Genomic DNA, 17,338 nt, shown 5'->3' with positions numbered 1-17,338 from the left:
TACAAAATGGCGGTCGATTCGATCGTGATCGAAAATCGAAGTTCCTCAGACCCTCCTTTTGCCAGAACTCAGGCAAGATAGACTCATGTTAATCTGAGTCCACATCAATAGCCATGAGATCATCAAGCTGTTGTTGTAACATCATCCTTATGTTTTCTGTTACTTGAGGTTTGGGTCTTGAAATGCACATGGTAGCACAAAGATCACAGATAGCGGGACCACAGTGCATACAAAGGCAACAGGAAAATACGATTGTCAAGATTATTCCAAGGAATGTCAATGCTTTCCAACCCCATTTGGACAGTAGTCCCCAAAACCATTCCGTTAAGGACCAATCTCCTTCGTCCTGATGAATAGACTCGGAGATTATATGCAACTTGGAAATAGCTTGGTATACTGTTGGAGCGTCATTAGGAATGAAATATACAACAGCTTCACCCGATCAATTTACATACTCCACCACGATCGGCAAGAATAAAGTCTAAGGCAACTCGGTTTTGCAAGGTCATAAGACGATCCGCCTGTAGTTCTGCCGTGATATTACTCAAGGCTCCTACAGTGATGTCTATTGTAGTTTCTACGACACGGACCAGTTGCCTTATATTTCTGCTATTAGCCATTGGACCCCAGAAGGGAAGAAAACCTTTAAGGAAATCTCCTCCTTCTTGTCCCGTGGTGTCTTTTGAGTCAATAATTCCTCGGCTGAGACGGGTTCGGTGATAATTGGCAGAAGCAGTGTAAGTAGGAGGAAGAAGGAAAGCTATGTAGCAGGTACCAGAGAAACCCGTTGGCAACCAGGTATAAGCTCTATCATGACAAATGAAATAGGTGCCTTGAGACGGTACTAGAGGAGGTGATTTCAGAGAGGAATAAATGTATGTGTAGGAACAGTTACTCTTTGGTGCAGTGTCAGAAGAGCGATCGTTTATTTTTAAACAGAAGTTACCTTGATGCGGTACAGTCCAGATTGGTGAGGATTTCTCCTTTCCCATTTTATTATTAAGACACGACATGTATTGGGTGACGTTCCAATTGGTGTATGCTTTTCTTTCATCGATAGAAATCTTGCTATTCTCCATGATTTTAGCCATAACTACCATACCCTTAATCAAGGAACTATGACTAAAATCCGGATAATTAATTTGTGAAGCAACAGACCGTCTGAATTTACTTTGATATGCATTTGAGAAAATAACAAAGAATGCCCAAGCAGAACCCTCGTAGGTGAAAGGAAGAACTAGAAATGGTATTCCTTTCTCAGTAGTATGCGGCATAAGACCACATACCCAACAATCAGTTGTGTTAACCACTAATTGATGCTGGTGTAATAGTTGGACAAAGGAATTGTTGTAATACTCGGCTCTTCTGACAAGTTCATGTGAAGGAAAAGTATGAAAGAGGTGTGGAGAGATAGTAGAAGAAGGCAAAGAGGAGGAAGGGGAGGTGTTTCTTGGCTGCAAAACATAAACTATCCAACCAATAATCGCCAAAGCAATACATAATGATATCAAAACACATAGTTACACTGTAACGACTGTACATTATTTTACAAGATGCTTTCTTCATTTCATTTCTTCTCTCTTTATTACTTGGTGTAGTTTCCATTTTCACTAGTGGATGCTCACAGCAATCTTCCTCAATCACTGAAGTCACGATGCTCAACCGTCCTATGACACTGAAAATCCTGCAGACATATTGTCACTACTCAGGTCGTGACCTAGACTCCTACCGTGACCCTGCAACCTAAACAGAACACTACACAAGGGAGAAGAAGAAAGTTCAATTGTTCTTTTGTCTGGACCTAAGGTTGTAGCGCTCATTTCCCAGAACACTCTGATCTTGAAACAATGTTCTTGGTTCAGTCGTATTCAAGCGGCGATGCAATGGGATTGCTTCCTGTAAAATGTCATCGTCCTCTTTTTCAGACAATGTCCCATTCAGGTGTGCATCGCTGAAGGGTACAAATCGTGGAACTGTTTCGCCTTCACAGTCACCAACCCCTCTACGAACCCACTGATCAAAAGGCAAGGGCAAAGGTACTTTCTTGCAATGCACACCGTGAATCCAATTTTTCTTTCCTTCAACTTTCACCGCTGTCCTTGTCGTTATTGGGACCATACGAGGCTCCCGCCATCTGGGCTCCAAGTTCTTTTTCTTCTGAAAATTTCGGGTACAGACCCAGTCACCTGGTCAGATGGAGTGACCTGGATCTGTGGAAGCCTCCGGCAAAGCACTCTGAACCTGTCGATGAAGGACATGCAATTTAGTTGTAAGGTCATGCAAATAGTCAATCAACATTGGGTAGGGCAAATCTGAGAACTTTTTAGGACGAGGTATTCCCCATACGTTGGCCGGACGGCCAAACACCACTTCGTAAGGGCTAAGTCCCAGACGAGAGTGTACTGCAGTTCTGGTGGATAGCAGAGCTAACAGCAAAGCATCAGGCCAATTAAGTCCCGTACTTGCTTGAATCTTCGCTAATTTTAACTTCAAGGTCCCATTGTAGCATTCTACTAAACCCGCTGAATGGGGATGATTTGCCGCATGGAACTTTTGCTTGATTCCAAGACCTGCACAAACTTTCTGCATGACTTGGCCAACAAATTCGCTCCCATTGTCACTCCAGACAATGCGCGGCAATCCAAACCTGGGAAAGAACTCTTTTAGAAGGATTTTGGCTGTGGATAAAGCTGTGTTGTCTTTCAAAGGGTATGCTTCTATCCATCTCGAAAAGGCACATACTACCACCAGAACATATTTGAGGTTGTTGCATCGATCCATGTGAATGTAATCGATTTGCAACACTTCAAATGGGTATGTCGGAGGAGCAAAGTGACCTGCTGGAGTGGGGGTTCCCTTTCCTGGATTATAGATCAGACAAACAATACAATGCTTTACTACGCTGTCTGCACATTTCGGGATATTTTCATTCTGCCAAACTGGAGCTAGAAGTTTACAAATGCCTTTTGTACTAAGGTGAGCTGGACCATGAGCCATAGTAACCACTGGGAGTACATAAGCATCCGGTAACAACCAACGTTGATGTTCAGATAATTCTACCCAACAACCCATCTCATCTAATATTCCCGTACTTTCTCTCCACTTGCTTAACTCTCTTTCTGTAGCCTCTTTCTGAATCGTTTTCACGCTTTCCACTGTATTCTCACACATTCCTCTCTCTGACCCAATTCGCAGGACCTGCCATATATATTCGACTCATTAAATCTTTCGCTGTTTTCTTTGCTGTTTCATCAGAAAATGCATTTCCTCGTCCAGCATCATCCGTAATCTTCTTGTGAGCACTACACTTCACTATCGCTATTTGGACAGGTAAAGCAAGTGACTCAAGGAGATCAGTCACTAACTGACCATGCTGTATCTTAGTGCCATGTGAAGTTAGGAAACCCCTCTCTCTCCAGAGACGCCCAAAATTGAACGCGACACCAAAGGCATACTGACTGTCAGTGTACACGTTCACTCTTTTCCCTTTTGATGATACACAAGCTCTCGTCAGTGCTATCAACTCTGCTGCTTGCGCTGAATTGTGTCTAACACGTGCAGTTTCCACAATCGTATGTAAGGTAGTTACAGCATAGGCTGAAACCGTATCTCCATTAGGCATCTTAAAACAAGAACCATCTACCCATAGAGTCCCATCTGGATTCTCTAACGGTGTGTCTCTCAAATCAATTCTTCCTTTTGTCTCTTCCTCAGTACAGAAGAAACAATCATGCTGATCCTCAACACTCTCCTCATTTGGAAGGGGCAACAAAGTAGCTGGATTCAGAGTATTGCATCGTTTGATGTGTACTTGACTAGCCAATAGCGTCAGCTCGTAACCAGTTAAACGTGCACTCGTGAGATGCTGTGTCTTCGTTCTGTTTAGTAAGGTATCCACTGCATGTGGCACCATGACAATGAGAGTGTTATCTAACACTATCCCAGCGGACTGTCGGATAGAAATTGCTGCGGCTGCTGTGGCTTTGAGACAACTAGGCAATGCTTTAGCTATGGGATCTAACGTAGCCGAAAAATAAGCACATGGCTGCTGTCTATCTCCAAATTGTTGTGTCAAAACTGATAATGCACAACCTTCTTTCTCGTGAACATACAGCGTAAAAGGCTTAGTGTAATCTGGGGTACCCAGTACAGGAGCAGAACACAGAGCAGTGCGTAAATCAGTGAAACTCTTTTGGCACTCTTCAGTCCAAGGAAGGGGCTGAGGCGTATCTTTTAAAGTGAGTGCCAACAAAGGTTTAGCAATCAAAGAGAAGTTAGGGATCCACTGTCTACAATACGAAGTGATTCCCAGAAAAGCACGTACTTCCCTTTGTGTGGATGGTACAGACATTCGAGCAATCGCCTGAATTCGCTCTGGTGTCAATCGTCGTCCCTCCTTTGATAGGAGATGACCTAAGTAGGTAACCTCTCTACAAACATACTGTAGTTTGGAAGGTGAAAACTTGTGATTCAGCTTAAACAAGTGACGCAATAGTGCAACAGTGACATCTTTGCAGATATCTTCTGAATCGGCGGCGACTAACAAGTCGTCCATATATTGGATAAGGGCGGCACCAGACTGCAAGTGAAAAGTATCAAGATGACATTTCAAAGCTTGGCTGTAAATGGAGGGACTTTCACAGTACCCTTGGGGTGTGCGCTTAAATCGGAAGCTTCGGCCTCCAAGAGAAAAACCAAAAATGTCCCTACTCTCTTCTGCAATTGGAATACTGAAGAAGGCATTCTTTAGATCAATAACAGAAAACCAAGTCGCTGTGGAAGGTATCATAGTCAACAAGGCAGTGATATCTGGAACAACAGGAAATTGTGGAATCACAATTTTGTTTACTTCTCGCAGATCAATCACAAACCGGTACACAGGAGGCTGAGAAGGACCAGTACGTTTAAGAACAGGAAGAATAGGACTATTGCATGTGTTGCCTCTCGTTTCTTCAACCACACCCTTCTGAATGAGATCATGAATGATTTCAAAAAGCGCCTTTTCACCTTAAGCAGAAATTCAATATTGTGGAATACGTGGTAATTCAACATTGGGCTTGAGAGTAACAACATAAGGCGGTATCTCAAGACAACCCACATCGTTCGGATCCGTGGCCCAAAGTGCTGTTGGAAGAGAAAGCAACTCAGGAGGAAACTGATCTTTAGACAGATACATTGGGGAGATCAACTTCTGACCTAGAGTGAGATGTACGCCTGAAGGAGAACAATATATTGTAGCATGCATTCTTTTCAATAGGTCTAGACCCAACAGATTCTCACCACAACCATTCGTTAACTGAAGTGAAGCTTCCAAGTCATAAGGACCAACGGAAATAGGCAAAGGACAAGAAACCGGATTGCGAACAGGGGCTCCAGAGAATCCTACAGAAACATTTGTTAAGCCAGACAAAGGTGCCCCAGGGAGTTTAGAATGAATAATATAACTTCTCATTGCTCCAGTATCTAGAAGAAATGGCTTTGATACACCCATTGTAGTGACGTTGACATAAGGGCCATTTTGATCTACTGGGATTGGCACAACTCCTCTACTTTGTCCATGGCTGTCCTAGTTAGCATGAAGACTCTCATTCTCGCCTTCAACATAATGGTCCTCATTATAATATTGAGCGGATCTTACATTCTGCTGATCAAAGTAGTTCATGGAATTAGGAGAAGGAAGGGCACGCTGTTCTTGAGTTAACATACCTCGACCTCTACCTCTGTTTGCTGACTGGAGGCCAGCACGACCACGTGGAGCAGATGACGCTCCATTGCACTGCAATAAAACCGGACAACTGCTCTTAAAATGACCTTCCTCTCTACAATAGGCACATTGATTAGGACCTAACAAAGGTCGCGGAATGTATGGCTCAGGTTTCTGATATAATCTCTGAAACTGCGGTGGCTGTTGAGTCTGAGGCTGAACATAACGTGGCGGATAAGCTTGCTGCAAGAGAACCTTCGTTTTTAAATCTTTCGTCTTTTTCTCTTGCTTTTCTTTTTCTTCTTTGTCCCTATTCTCGTAATATTGTGCAGTAGCCAATATCTGGGCAGAAGAAGAAACAGCCCAAGAACTTTCCGAATCCTTTAATTTGTGTGACAGCTCGGGAAGCAAATTGAATACAAATTTGTCCACGAATAGTCGCTGTCCACCCTCGGTAGCCATGTCCTGACCACTATGATCAATAAATGTCTCCTCAAAACGAGTAAAGAAATCAGAGACACTTTCTTTTGTTTACATGCTGCTAGCTTATCCCAATTCACTCTCAATGCAGGCATCATAGTTTTCATTAACGTAATGATTCTACCAGGAAGCTCCGAGATCAAAGCGTCAGGCTTTGCACCACCCACTTGGTCTCTATCTGTATCAGCTATGACATCCCAAGTAGCACCCAGTTCCTGTGCATGATCCTCTCTACGAATCTTAGCCCATATTGTCTGTGGGACTACATTACCCATTAACATATCAATATCTGCCAGATTCATAATACAAGCATCGATTGTCTGCGATAATTCTTTGTAATAACCTGCAGGGTTCTTACGAGGATATGGTAGAGTCTGTTTAAGGGCCAAAACTTCAGATCTCTTCCATGGTACATGTACCCATATACGCTGAAAGTGAGCTGGAATAGCTGGATTAGCACCTACTCCCGCAACCTCTTCCTTCCATACTGGCGGAACCTCTCTCATAGGGTAATTTTTCGATGTCAATTTAACCGACGGATCAGAATCAAGAAAAATCTGAGAGAACAATAAGGTTCTATAAGAGATGAGTGTCCTTACAGCTTCCTCAACTTTGGAACCTACAATAAGTCCTTTTTCAAAATCAGCTTGGACATCTAACAAATCTTGTGAGATCGAACTCGAACTCACATCTTCCCATTCTTTAATGAGAATATCGCACATTACATTAAAAACATACCTTTGCGTAGGTGCATTCCATTGCAAAAAGGTAGGCATAATATCAGACATACTATATTGTGGACCCTTTTTGATCCATCTTCGTGCAAGAGAATCTAGCTTCTCTCGCTCCTCGAAATCTGGGAACTGACTACGAGATTGTCTTCGAGCAAAAGCCGGAGACGCATTAAGAGCTCCAAAGAAAGGAGATAAAATACTAGTGACAGAATCTGTGAGACGCTTACGCATAGATGGTGAATTAGACATCAGAACTGGAGACAGAATATTAGGAGAATTATCAAGAGAAGAACTAGAAATCACAGGAGGAGCAGAAGGCAAAGGAGAGCTAAGATCAGGAGATGAAGGCTGAGAAGTTGAAACTAATGGTTAAACCGGCAAGGGCGGTAGTACTGGGGGAGGCAAATGCTGAAGAGCTGGAACCGGCGGAGGTACTACCAGCAACTGAGCAGGCTGTAACGGCTGAGGCACATTGGCATTTTGCGCATACGGCGGAGGCAACCTCAATAAATGGGACATTAGGGGATCTTCTTTTATATCTTTCTTGTTATCAGAAGGAGAAACAGGCAACACCAGATAGCATTTATCTATCGCCATACGATGTTGTCTTTCTGAAATTTCAGTCGCATTGTCAATTTCATCATTCTTGAACTGTTGGGCAGCCTGTATAATCGTCATACCCTGTGCTTTCCTAGCTCGTTTTGCATGTTTAATTTCTTTCTGTTTGGCTTCCTTACGCCAAAGGCGAAGAGAGTCAAACATTGCCGGCCGGGCTTTTCTTTTGAACAAAACTGTTTCTAAATTATCTAACACATCAGGGTCAAAACTACCGTTTTCTGGCCATTTAAGAACACCATCTTTCTTCGTGTATCGAGTCCATGTCTCGTTAAAGGCAATGGGGTCGATACCATGTTTCGAGTAGAGCTCATGTGTGGGAGTTCCAACCGAAGGAATCGGACAAGAGTCCTCAAGTCGGGAGTCCCTATTACAACCAAGACAACAAATTCTTCCAAACTTAGTCAGACCAGACATTTCACAATGTCTCTGGACTGTTCACAAACTTCAAGGGAGTAAACCTCAGTTTACGCAGCACAAATGCACTTACCCTCGGCTTTAGTCGTTGCAATGACTAAATCTAAGTAACCTAAGGACATCAAACAAAGAACCAAAATTTGTGGGCGCGACCCACGAAAATACTTAACTAAGGACGTCTTCTTCCACCAACAGAGGCCCGTCTATCGTCTCGCTTTACCATACATCACCAAAGGAATGGGCCAAAGCAGGGCAGAAGTCAGGGCAGCGGTCGCCAGTAGCCGTCAGGAAGGAGTAACCGCGCTGCAAAAGACCTTCGGACCACTTTCGACATACAGGGGTCGCTTAGTGTGGTTCGCGAACCCTCCGGAGTTTTCTTGCGAGGTTCCTCACGACCTTCGAGCAGAACCGGTACCACTGAAGCCGCCCCACGTTGGGCGCCAATTGAAGAACCAGAACCTTTTGGACCTGGCGGCGCAGGGTACGCCCTCCGTCTTCTGGGTTCACCTGCTTCGTTACACAGAGACACGGGACACTCTGTTGGCGTTAGAAGATTGGATTTATTTAGCTGCAGCTAGTACAGTTATCCTAGAAGTACACAAAGTAGGTTCTCAGGAGACTGCCACTTCACTCTGTGGCGCATCAGATTAAATACTATACAATACAGAATTATTAACAAAACACACGCCCCAAGCAAAGAAGAAAAGAGCCAATAGGGTAAGTGGAAAACAAAGCGGAACCAGTAAGAAGGGTTTGAAAACAGAAAGATCAGATGACTCGAAGAGACCTCTCCTCCAACTGTGTTTGTCATCCCACCCCCGAACTAATTTATTAACAGATTACAACTGACTTGCAGGTGGTGAGATACGTTTGTGTGTATTGGAGGACAGGCATGACACAAGAGAATGGTAGCAGGAGACAGTGAAGGCCAGTCGATAAGATATGATCGGCAAAGAATGGTGTGAGCCTACAGATAGTTGAAACAGGGATTAGGAAAGCCAGACACGGATTAGTGTACTCTGCTAGTCCAAACATCAGCTTCACAAACCAGGCCGAGGACGTATTTCGACACCAAGCTATGGGAAAAGCAGAATAGACTTCATTCGCCGTGCTGCCTGAGTGATGGCAACACAAAATGGCGGCGGGTTACAAAATGGCGGGTCGATTTGATCGTGATCGAAAATCGAAGTTCCTCACACCGCATCTAGCTCCATCAACACTAGTGTGTTACTAAGAAGACATGCCTGGCTGCGCATTTCTGGGTTCAAACAAGAAGTGCAGACTACTATCCTCAATCAGCCATTCAAACACGAACAACTTTTTGGCCCAGCTGTGGATACAGCTTTAGAAAAAATGAAAAAGGACGCGAAGACTGCTAAATCCATGGGAGCATTAGAGTCTCCATCTACACTAGGCTCCTTTCGACACTCTTTTTATAGAGGAGCATCCAAAAACATCAGTACAGACACTGCTTCCTCCTCCTATAAAAACCCCACACAAACATCCCCCAACAAGGGATATTTTAGAGGTGGGTACAGGGGAAATAACAACAAAGGTAGAGGCCGAGGTACCAACAACACTCGCGCCTCTCCCACTAATAAACAGTGACTTCCCTCCGGACCATTCCACTCCGGTCGGAGGGAGACTCTCACAGTGCCTACCTGTCTGGAATTCCATCACTACAGACAAGTGGGTAAAACAAATTATCCAGTATGGTTACTGCCTGGAACTTACTGCAACTTCCCCCAACATACTGCCCAAACAACGTCCAATGTCCACAGAACATCTGACGCTCCAGAAACAGGAAGTTCTCTCACTGCTTCAAAAGCATGCAATAGAACTAATTCCCTTACAGGGAGTAAACTCCTGTTCCTTGATGCTGTATTTCCTCATCCCCAAAAAAGACGGTACTCTAAGACCAATACTGGACTTCGGACCTCTCAATCATTACATACAGTCAGATCATTTTCACATGATCACTCTTCAACAAGTCCTTCCACTGCTTCAACAAGGCGACTTCCTTGCCACACTAGACCGCAAGGACGCCTACCTCCATATTCCCATACACCCTACTCACAAGAAATATCGAAGGTTCACAGTGGACAGCCAACACTATCAGTTCAAAGTTCTGCCATTCCGGGCGACCACAGCACCCAGAGTGTTCACAAAGTGCCTTGCGGTAGTAGCAGCGCACTTGCAAAGGCAGCAAATCCATGTATTTCCATACCTCGACGACTGGCTGATAAAAGCCAAGTCATACAACCAATGTGTTCACCACACTTATCAAACTATTCAGCTGCTACACAGCTTGGGGTTCACAGTGAACTACACCAAGTCACACCTTCAACCCTCCTACCTACATCAGTACCTAGGAGCCACAATAGACACTTCCATAGCTCTAGCATACCCCAATCCAGCCAGGATAGCCAGTATGCAAACCTTCATCCCAAATTTCAGCCCCAACACTCTTCCAGCCCAAGTGTTTATGCAACTCATAAAAATGATGGCCTCTTGCATTTCCATTGTACCTCACGCAAGACTTCAAATGGGCCCTTTACAGGAATGCTTAGCACGTCAGTGGAACCAGGCTCAAGGTCCACTTGCAGATCTGGTGTTGGTGGACAGCCGCACACATCGCTCTCTGCAGTGGTGGAACACACAAAACCTTTCCAGAGGGCGGCCGTTCCTAGAGCCAGTTCCACAGATAGTGCTAACAGCAGACTCATCACTCACCGGCTGGGGTGTTCTCCTAAACCACACAATTCAGGACAAGTGGACCACTCAACAAAAACAGCTCCACATCAATCACCTAGAATTACTAGCAATATTTCTAGCGCTAAAGTCATTCCAAGTACATCTCCACAAAACTGTCCTAGTCCACACCGACAATATGACAGCAATGTATTACATACAAAAACAAGGAGGAACACACATGTTGCAGATGTCTCAACTGGCGCAAAGCACATGGAGATGGGCCATTCCCCAAAACCTACATCTTCTGGCAAAACATCTTCCGGGAGTGACCAATCAGATTGTGGATCTGTTGAGTCGTCAGACTCAGCAGATACGCAAATGGGAACTTCATCCACAAGTTCTGCAACCCTTTTTCCACATGTGGGGCCACCCAGACATAGATCTGTTCGCCACACACGCAAACGCAAAATGCCCGACCTTCGCCGCCGGGTACCCACACCCGTTGTCCAAGGGCAATCCGATATGGATGAACTGGTCAGGCAGATTTGCGTACGCTTTTCCGCCACGTCCACTCAGTCAGCTAGTAGTACGCAAGGTCAAACAACAGTCTCTAAAGAGGTTCCTGGTTGCTTCCACATGGTCACGGCAACCATGGTTCACAACACTACTCAAACTCTCAGTAGTTCCACACTAAAAACTACGTCTCTCCCAAAGGCTGCTCACGCAGAACCATGGAGAGATAAGGCACCCAGATCCAGCACAACCGAATCTGGCAATCTGGCTCCTGAAATCCTAGAGTTCGGTTACCTCAACCTTCCACCCAACTGTATGAACATTATTAAAGAAGCCAGACGCCCCACTACAAGAGCTTGCTATGCAGCTAAATGGAAAAGATTAATCATTTACTGCAATAACAAAATTGACCCACTAGATGCTTCAATTCAAAACATCATTTGCTATTTGCTGCATCTACAAAGATGCAATCTGACATACTCATCTATAAGACTACATCTGGCTACCCTTGCTACCTACCTACCAAACAGACAACGTTTGTCATTGTTCAGAGTACCTGCTATTAAAGCCTTCATGGAAGGCCTTAAAAGGATAATTCCACCCAGACTGCCACCCTCTCCGGTGTGGAACCTAAACATTGTTCTTACTAGACTCATGGGTCCCCCATTTGAGCCATTACACAAATTCGAATTACAATTCCTTACATGGAAAGTAGCTTTCCTTGTCACAATCACCTCTCTCAGGAGAGTTAAGTGAGATCCGGGCTTTAACCATACAAGAGCCATTCTTACAAATACATCGCAACAAGGTGGTTCTTAGGACAAATCCAAAATTCCTTCCCAAAGTAATCTTTGCTTTCCATCTTAATCAATCAGTAGAGTTGCTAGTATTTTTGCAAAACCCTGACTAGGTAGCGGAAAGAGCTCTTCACACGCTTGACGTCAAAAGAGCTATGCTTTATTACATAGACAGGACTAAAGCCTTCAGAAAAACGAAACAACTGTTCGTAGCTTTCTCTCCACCTCATAAAGGCAACCCCATCTCCAAAGCTGGAATTTCAAGGTGGATAGTCAAATGCATTCAAATATGCTACCAAAAAGCAAAACGTACATTAACAATTCCCCCTAGGGCGCATTCAACTCACAAACTAGGGGCTTCCATGGCATTCTTAGGGACCATTCCCCTAGAAGACATTTGTAAGGCAGCAACATGGTCTACTACACACACCTTCACCAAACACTATTGTGTAGATGTGCAAGCAAAGCAACAAACTTCTGTAGGCCAGGCTGTTCTTTAAACACTTTTTCAAACTACTGTAACTGATACAGGCGACCACCGCTAAGGGAGACACTGCTGCACAGTCTATGCACAGAGTGTGAATTCTGCCGCTCATATGCCTCAAACGGAAAATGCTACTTACCAGTATGCATCTGTTCTTGGTATGTAGAGCTGCAGAGATTCACACGCCCACCCACCGCCCCGGAACCTGTATCCAGTGTTATCTCACTTAGATACATTCACATGGACATCTTTTCTGTTTCTTACAAACCCCATCATTTCCCATCATGGCGAAAAACAATCTGAGGATGGAGTCGATGCCCATGCGCACTATCGTCCAAGGGAGGAGTCCCCCATCTCTTGACTACAAAAGACTTCTTCCAAGACAACAACAAGGTACAAGCATCCGAGCCCAACGGCAGATGGCGATCTATGCACAGTGAGAATCTCGCAAGCTCTACATGCCAAGAACAGATGCATACTGGTAAGTAGCATTTTCATTTAAGGCAATCCCCGTGTTACCCTATCAGAGAGATAGGCCTTGCAATAGTGAAATATGAATTTAGGAATATTTTACTAATAGTACATGTAAAATACATCAGTACATGTCTTACCTTTTAAATACACTGCACTCTGCCCATGGGGCTGCCTTGGCCCTATGTTAGGGGTGACTTCGATGTAATAAAAGGGAAGGTTTGGGCCTGGCAAGTGGGTGCATATGCCAGTTTGAAAGGGCAGTTTAAAACTGCACACACAGACACTGCAGTGGCAGGCCTGGGACATCTTTACAGGACTACTCATGTGGGTGGCACAATCAGTGCTGCAGGCCCATTAGTAGCATTTAATTTACAAACCCTGGGCAGGCATAGTGCACTTTACTAGGGACGTACAAGTAAATTAAATATGGCAATCATGATCAAACCAATTACCAATAAAGATTACACAGGGAGCACTTGTGCTTTACCACTGGTCAGCAGTGGTAAAGTGCCAAGAGTCCTAAAACCAGCAAAAACAAAGTCAGAAAAATACAGGAGGGAGGCAATATGTCTTCCGATAACCATGTAAAAAGGGCCAGGTGCAACACTGTTTACCTCATGAGAATGATTGTGGCACCTCTACACCACAATGGGCTCCCAGATTAAATACATCCATAGGTAACTGGAGAGTTAGTTCACCCTAAGGAATTCTGACAGATTTACCCACCCTAAGCACAGTGGGATAGGGAGTGCTAGGTAGGAGCTTAACTATAAGTTTGAGGCATATGAGCTGCAGATTGTATACTTTTGCATAGATCGCCATCTGGTGTTGGGCTCGGATGTTTGCACTTTGTTTTTGTCTTGAAAGAAGTCTTTGTAGTCACGAGGTAGGTGACTCCTCCCTAGGACGATAGTGCGCATGGGCATCGACTCCATCCTTAGATTGTTTTTTTCTGCCATCGGGTTCGGATGTGAATTGCTGAGCTCAGGGTCGATATCGGTTTCATATCCCCCTGTGACGCGCCCTCCCTCTCCACTCGACGGTATTGTCTCGATCACGTTTCCCTTTCGACGCACATCTTAAAATTAACTCCTCGATCTTCGACGCGGGCCGTTGGGCCTCTCCGTGCCGACCACGCCTGCAGTCAATGGAAAGGACTCCTTTAAAATACCCTGTGGTGCTAAGTTCCCACACACAGACTTGCATGAGGTGTGCAATCTCTGCCTCTCTCTGGAGCACGAAGATAAAAACTGCCAGGCCTGTGCATGGTTCAGGTCAAATAAAACTATCCGTGATCGTCGGGACTCGACGTCACGAAATGTGTCACGGAAGCAGTTCGATTCCAGACATCTTTGAAGCAGACCCAGATATGCAGCCGGAACAATCAGGTGATGAAGAACACGTCTCCGAGGCCAACAACTCCAACGCCGAACAAGAGACAGTCACCCCAGCTCAACGGTTCGTGAGCACCGAAACCCCTCTTCCGAAAAATAAACCGAAGGCTGCTGTAACACCCTCGCCCACCGGCTTGGGTCGACACCGGCAACATGTTTCAAATGCCCCGCCCTCTGGCCTGGCAACGAAACCTAAACATAAGCCTTCCGGCTCGGGCTCGAACCAACCCCATTCCCCCGCCGGAAAGTCCTCCTCGGCGCCGAAGACAGCCTCGACGCCAGAGCCCTTGGTATCGAAGGATACCAAGGACAAACACTTGGAACCAAAGAAATCTTCGGAGCAGAAAAAAGCTTCTGACTCCAAAAAAACGTCGGAGCCGAAAAAAGTTTTGGAACCGCAACCACCTAAAGAGTCTAAGACCCAACGGAAAGCCTCCCAAACTCCCTCCCAAAGAAGGTTCGGATCCAAAATCTTCGACACCGAACAAAGACATTTTGCCCACGCAGCCTGCACCTGATTTGGCAGATCCAAAGCAAAAAACTTAGTTTATTGACCCAAACACGGGCAAACTAGTTGCCAACTCTCCAAAAAAGAGGAAACTGGACACTGCAGAAGAACCTGCTATACCTCTCAAACGACAGGACATGGGCACTAACACGTCCCCACCTCCTTCTCCCCCTCCAGCTAATACACATCTATTGATTTCGCCACCACACTCCCCACAAACTATATTCTCACCTCCATCATCAGATAGTAAGGATGATACAGGTAGAGATATAGACCCACATGGGGATGATCATTCACATAACATCCCACATGACATGATACTTGGGGTGACTACAATACAGATCCCGAGCCACATAATGATCCGGATCTCTATCCATCTAAGCCGTCACCACCAGATGACAACACTGGATTTGTGAAACTAATCAACAGGGCTGCCCAATACCACGGGATACCCTTACATTCTGACCCCTTAGATGAAGAATTTTTGCTAGAAACCTTCGCACCCTCGCAAAAATCAACAAGTACCCTGCCAATGTTAAAAGGCTTGCTAAAACATGCCCCAGACGTTTTTAAGGACACAGTCAGACCCAGGGTTCTCAATCCCAGGGTGGATAAAAAATACAAGGCAGCTCCCAATGACCCAATTTACATTAAAGGTCAGATTCCCTTGTGGTAACTAACACACGCAAGCTTGCAAACTCACAGAGTACAGGCGACACCCCCTCCCCCCCCCCCCCCCCCCCCTTCCTCTGATAATGAATCCAAATTAATTGACGCATCCGGGAAACGTATTGCATCTCAGGCTGCAAACCATTGGCGGATCGCCAATGCCCAAGCTTTATTGGCCAGGTACGACAGGGCTCACTACGACAAGCTTGAAAAGCTCATGGAACACCTTCCTGACAAGTGCAAACAAAAAGCCAATGACCTTATCTAGGAGTGCAAACTGATTACCAACACCTCAATAAAATGTGCACTCGATGCGGCCGATACCGCATCTTGCGCAATTAACACTAGCATCTTATTACGTAGACACGCTTGGCTCCGGGTTTCCGGATTCAAGCAGGAGTTTCAAACTGCTATTTTAAACCAACCATTTGATCAGGAACATCTTTTCTGCCCCGCAGTCGACATCCCTATAAAAGATGAAGAAGGATACCGAAACTGCTAAATCTATGGGAGCCTTACAGTTTCCTTCCCCTACAGGCTCTTTTCGCCGCTCCTTCTATAGAGCCGGCTCCAAAATCATGGGTTTAGAACATCCCTCCTCCTACTACAAGAGCCCCACTCAAACATCCCCAAAGATATACTCTCGCGGAGGCTACAGAGGCAACAATAATGAAGGGAGAGATTGTGGCAACAATAGCCGCACCCCCCACCACTAAACAGTGACTTCCTTGCACTTCCCCCCCGATCATTCCACTCCTGTCAGGGGACGTCTCTTACAGTTCCTACCTGTCTGGAATTCCATCACAACAGACAAGTAGGTAAGACAAATTATCCAGTATGGTTATTGCCTGGAACTCATTTCTACCCCCCAAACATTCCTCCCAAACAGCGTCCCTTGTCCTCGGAACATCTGACACCTCTCAAACAAGAGGTTCTCTCTCTATTACAAAAACATGCAATAGAACCAGTCCCCTTGCCTCATCAAGGCCAAGGGGTTTACTCCCTGTATTTCCTAATCCCAAAAAGGACGGCTCCCTCAGACCCATACTGGACCTCAGACCACTAAACCTGTACATTCAGTCAGACCACTTTCACATGGTCACTCTGCAACAGGTGCTCCCACTACTTCAACAGGACGACTTTCTCTCTGCTCCGGATCTAAAGGACGCCTACTTCCGTATTCTCATTCACCCTGCTCACCAAAAATATCTCAGGTTTGTGGTAGATGGTCAACACTACCAATTCAAAGTCCTCCCATTCGGAATCACTACAGCACCGAGAGTTTTCACCAAATGCCTCGCAGTAGTTGCAGCCCACTAAAGGAGACGGCATATTCATGTCTTCCCTTTTCTGGACGACTGGCTCATAAAAGCCAAATCACACAGCAGCTGTGTGCAACACACAGACAACACAATTCAGCTGCTTCACAGCTTGCGATTAACATAAACCTTGCCAAATCCCATCTCCAACCGTCCAGCATACAACAATACCTAGGGGCTACAATAGACACTTCAATCCAGTCAGGATAACCGCCGTACAGGCTCTAATCCAAAAATGTCAGCCTCAACACTCACTACCAGCGCGAGTGTTCATGCAGTCAATTGGGATGATGGCCTCCTGCATTCTCCTCGTCCCTTATGCAAGACTCCAAATGTGTCTCTTACAGGAATGTTTGGCACATCAAAGGAACCAGGCTCAAGGTCGGCTAACAGATCTGGTGTTGGTAGATGCCCGCACCCATCGCTCTCTGCAGTGGTGGAGCACACAAAACCTTTCCAAAGGGCGGCCGTTCCTCGACCCGGTTCCACAGACAGTGCTAACAGCAGACGCATCGCTCACCGGCTGGGGAGCTCAT

General features: G+C 45.4%; 1 protein-coding gene across 2 annotated transcripts in view; it reads left to right on the top strand.

The window, feature by feature from the left end:
* The window catches only part of TTC38 (tetratricopeptide repeat domain 38), a 508,844-nt gene that overhangs the window by 226,598 nt on the left and 264,908 nt on the right, over positions 1-17,338 (top strand). The window lies entirely within an intron of this gene.

Source organism: Triturus cristatus, chromosome 4_1 (genome assembly GCF_964204655.1).
Source record: "Triturus cristatus chromosome 4_1, aTriCri1.1, whole genome shotgun sequence".
NCBI classification, from domain to species: domain Eukaryota; kingdom Metazoa; phylum Chordata; class Amphibia; order Caudata; family Salamandridae; genus Triturus; species Triturus cristatus.
The sequence above is the reverse complement of the archived record's forward strand: the minus strand, read 5'-3'. Positions and strand labels throughout refer to the sequence as shown.